Raw genomic sequence first — 5,121 nt, 5'->3', positions numbered from 1 at the left:
CCATATAGTCCATCCTCCAAAGATCTCGTTTTGCCAGCAGATCTGATCTCTGCAGTCGGGAGAACTCCGGCTGTTCACCAGAGGTTGGCTACCCTGTGGTCATTGGAAGCGAGAGATCAAGGGGGCAGCTGCTACTTTTGCATCCGCCTTTATCTTTAGGGTTGCCTGAGCTTTGGTTTGGAGATTAGCACACCGATAAAACAGCTAGATTTCCCTGCTGCCTGTGGCAGCGGCTGGCTCACCACTTGACATGTTATAGAGTTTATGTATATACCACTGCAATTCTTAAAAACATCCATAAACTCATAATTGATGAAATCACAGATTTCTTATAGGGGACAAAATATTAATGCCAAAAGTAGCCAAGCCAGGCAGAGAGTGAGCTCCCAGACAACTTGTGGAAGCTCACAAAGCAGGTCACCGCCACCACTGCGGCCCTGTGCTTTACGCACCCAGCCACGCCTGTTCTCTATTAATGGGATCCTGCATCTGGACACGCAGATCTGCATGGTGATATTCTTGCAATAATTGTGTAGGCTCTAGGCAGGGTGAAGCACCTGCCCTGGGGTTGGAATGTCAAGTAGCTGGTAAGCTTATTTGCAGTGACGTCCATAAAGAATTGCAGGCCTATAGCCCTTCCCAAGCAGGCAGATGAAAGACGATGAAGGAAAAATAACTCGAGGAAAGGAAAAGAGGTAACGATGGGCCATAATTCCACTGGCAATCAGCACAGGCATAAAAATGAGATACGGGGGAAGTGCGGAAATCCTGTGGCCTTCTTTTTAAATTTCCAGAGGGCCTAACTATGCATTATGTTTTCTTCACATCCTTTCTGGGTCCCAGCCATCTGGTACCCCGTGAGTTCCATGCTCAAGACTCAGTTCCCAGGATGTAGGGGCAGATATTCAAAGCAAGTCTGCAGTGCATGGATAGGGGCTCAGATTTCACCCGCGCTGTGCTCCCAACCTGAATGACTCTGGGGAGCATTATTTGCCCCATTGGAGAAAACTGCACGTACTCCATCAGTATATGCTGAGCCCCAGCTGGTGCAAACAGAGCTCCTGGGGTTGTGTCTGAAAATGGTCCAGCTGGGGGGAGACTTAAGCACCATCCCTGTGTGTGTTGTGCTCCAATCTTATATCTGCCCATGCACACCTGATAGGGTTGCCAGGTCCCTCTTTGCCACCAGCGGGAGGTTTTTGGGGCGGAGCCTGAGGAGGGCGGGGTTTGGGGAGAGACTTCAATGCCATAGAGTCCAATCACCAAAGCGACCATTTTCTCCAGGTGAACTGATCCCTATTGGCTGGAGATCAGTTGTAATAGCAGGAGATCTCCAGCTAGTACCTGGAGGTTGGCAACCCTAACACCTGGGAACAGAGATCCAAGCACAGAACTTGCAGCACGCATCTGATTGCCAGAACATGAGGAAAAGGCAGCGTGTAGGTTCTCCCCTCTAAGTGGAAGCGACCCTTTCAAGTTAAGGGCCGGTTCACAATGAGATATGTTAACACGGTTAATTACATGATGGAGATACCTATAGGAGTTGATATTTTGGACTTGTTGGTCTTGTGAATGGCACCGAGTAATGTAAAGATTGCAGTTATTCTCCTTGCTCATTTTGAAAAATTCTGGCCGTGGGCTGAGCTGCAGTGTTGAAACATGGTGGGACATATTCACAAGTCTAGTCACTGGAAGCCAAGTGTCAATTTGTAATAGCTTCAAAATGTTACTAGCATAACCATCTCAGTGGGGTAGATGTTAATTTTGAGCACTAACTCAAAACGAGGTGATGTGTGAGAAATGGAGAGAGAGGAGAAATGCAGTGAGCCCTTCTTCGCCGTACAAAAATCATAAATGTTGCCACCCAGATAACATGTCTTACAAATGCATATGCCAAGTTGGACAGGTATGGAACTGGTGTTCCTATTGCTGGGCTTACAAATAAGAATAATTGTTATTCTGCCTTTCAGAAGATCAGAGTAGCATTTCAGCCGTACAAAACTCTTTTGAGGTCGCTAAGGTGAGAAACCATGACTTACCAAAGAATAAAAAGTCCCAACCTACTCTGCCAAGTGGCAACCATACATTAAACCAGAGTGAAAAAGAGACAAAAACCCCAGGAAGTTGTTTTTTTCATTAAAAAATATTGTAGTTAGACAGTGGCATGTAAGAGAATGCACATTTTCTAATAAATGAGCAGTAACAGTGTCCTTTTACAAAGAGGATATACATACATACATTAAATATATACCAAGCATCTGCAAAAGATAGAGATTTTCTGTGCATAAGTATTTAAGGGACAGAAAGACGACTGGTGCAGAAATGGCCTGGTGCAAGAGAGACATAAGAGAAGTCCCTCCACATTTTCACAATGGTTGCAAACCATAGAGCACTTACTCCAGAGTAAGCCCTCTGAATACAAGTGGCATGAGAATTGCAGCCAATACTGAGTTCTCATTTTAATGGCTAATATAAACAAAGAGCTTAACTGTACAGTTTACCGCACTTCAGATGTGTTCCTGTGTTGGTCCCTAGACAAGCACCGCATTTTTAAACTGATCATCACTCTTAATGCTGTCAGTGGTAATTGGGTGCTGGGCTTAGCCAGCAATGGGGCTGTCTTGTACTAAAAGGGCAATACCCTTATTTTGTCAGTAAAGGTTTCTTCACCCTTTTTTATTTGGTATGGCTTTTCTTGTTCTGCTCTTAACATTTATTGAAAATCTTGCAAAAGACGTTATGCAAAATTCTGGTGAAACATCAGAGAGGAAAGTGGAACAGAATGAAACCACCCATCCACCAATAAATCCATGAACTCAATAGATAACGGGCTTGTCAACTTCAGTGTTGTTCCCACTGGAACAGCCAAAGACAGTAGAAGCTTCTTCAGTTTTTGGCACTCCAACTGCACTTGAGGATCGTGCAAAGTGCAATAACCTCTTTTGATACTTACAGATACCATTTTGTGTTAACAGGGCAATATGTGTGTAGTTTTCTGCTTTAGTACACACAATTGGAAACCCAGACTTCTGAGGATGTATATTCTTGCATACCAAAGCTGGAAAATATGTGTGTTGCCCTGCACACGCAAACTGGCAGCCACATATATCAGGGTTGTGAGTTGTACACTTTCCCATTGCACAAGATTGGAGTACCAAAGTCATGACACGTGAACAAGGCTGAAGAGAAAAGGAGATGTTTCTACAACTTCTATGTAAACTGAGCAGCCACAGTGGACAGATGTAGGTTAAAATGGAATGTTTATCTCCTCACATGGTTGTACCTCTTCTTGAATTCTGTTACCCTTCCTTTAAAGTAGTGCAGTCAGAACTGTTCACACAAGCTACAAATAAAGTTGCCAGCTCCGGGTTGGAAAATACCTGGAGATTTTGGGGGCAGAGCCTGAGGAGGGCTGGGTTTGGGGAGGGGAGGGACTTCAATGCCATAGATTCCAATTGCCAAAGCAGCCATTTTCTCCAGGTGAACTGATCTCTGTTGGCTGGAGATCAGTTGTAATAGCAGGAGATCTCCAGCTAGTACCTGGAAGTTGGCAACCCTAATGTGATCCTCCATGAAGTTGGCAACCCTAATTAGAGCTTGCACAGAAGAAGTCCCCAGTGGATTGCACCCAGAATTCACAGTCATTCTTAAATTTTCTATCCCAGATAGCCAAAACTAGATGCTTTCCACCCTTAACTCTTATGTTTGTAGAGAAAATGAGATCAAACATAAAATTTCAAAGAATCAAAGAAAAAAGATCACCTCAAAGGTGAATGCACTTCTCTTCCTTGATTTTTTTAACCATATGATTGGCAAATTCCTGGCAATATTTCTATCTTATCAACGGCTGAGTTTTGTTGGGATGTATTAGAAGAAATAATAAATTGGATCCTACTATCTTTTCTGCTGATGCAAGAGGAAGGAATGTCCCCTTGGACATGCCAGGAATCATGGGAATTTAATCCCGCACAATATCTGGAACTGCAACACAAGGGAAAGAACTGAAGGCAAAACAAGCTTTGATGGCTGCAGGCTCATCTCTTCAAATGCAGGTTGCAGAAATGAACATAAAGTCAGGCAATAGAAAGGGATTTCTGCTCCAAAAGGGGAATGGGAAAGTAGTGCTGAACCTTTCCCATGCCCACTGTTTTTCCTTTCATAATCTCAGACACTTTTCTCTTAGCCCAGGTCTGAGGTGAGAAATAAGTTTAGCTAGGAGAAAAAATGGCTGGGTGTGTGGTGAGTGCCATAGCTCTATTTGAAATCATACCCCACCTCCAGTTTTATATTTTATCAAATGGTTCTGCTGTATAGTTGCATTCTCCAACTGGGGCCTGGACTCCTCTTGGAATTACAGTTGATCTGCAGATTACAGAGATCAATTCCCCTACATGAAATGGCCACAAGAGAGGCCAGACTCCATGGCATCGCACACCTCTGACCTCCCTCCCGTCCCCAAACTCCACCTGCCTCAGCCTCTGTCCCCCAAATCTCCAGGGATTTCCCAAGCTGAAGTTGGCAGCCCTACCCTGCCACCATCTTGCCTAGTTCACCCTGAGAGCTGTAACTCTGTCTGTTGGGGGACTGAGTCATAACGGTAGTACTGAGTAAGGGAAACTGCCGTTTGATCTAAGTAATTCGGTCATTTCCATTATTACCCCTGATAAAGAACAATATACAGCTGAGGGATTTTCTGTAATAAATCTACCTCTGCTCTAAGTTACTGATGACAACTTATACTTTGTTAGGGTGCAGCCCTCTTGGCAGACCTCAGCACCTGAATTAGGGATTCCACTGACTTTCCAGAAATTCAGGTTAAGGCAGGAATTGAAATTAAACAAATCAGACTTATAATAACTGAATTAGATTCATAAATTAATATCCCCCGATTGACAATTTTGCCATTTTTAAGCTGTTCTGATTCAAGCATATGGTTGTTTGGACGTGTTAAGGGGTAAATAATCAGCATTCTGTCCCTAGCTCTCCAAGCAAGCAACTTTTAGACTAGTTTCATGTAATAGGTGTCTCCAAAATTCTCTTTAGCACCAGTTTGCTATCTGGCAGATTTCTGCAGACAAGAAAGCAGAACAAGGAAGCTGAAAAAAAATGAGTTAGAACTGA

This window comes from Euleptes europaea, chromosome 1 (assembly GCF_029931775.1).
Source record: "Euleptes europaea isolate rEulEur1 chromosome 1, rEulEur1.hap1, whole genome shotgun sequence".
NCBI classification, from domain to species: domain Eukaryota; kingdom Metazoa; phylum Chordata; class Lepidosauria; order Squamata; family Sphaerodactylidae; genus Euleptes; species Euleptes europaea.
Note: the sequence above shows the minus strand (reverse complement) of the source record.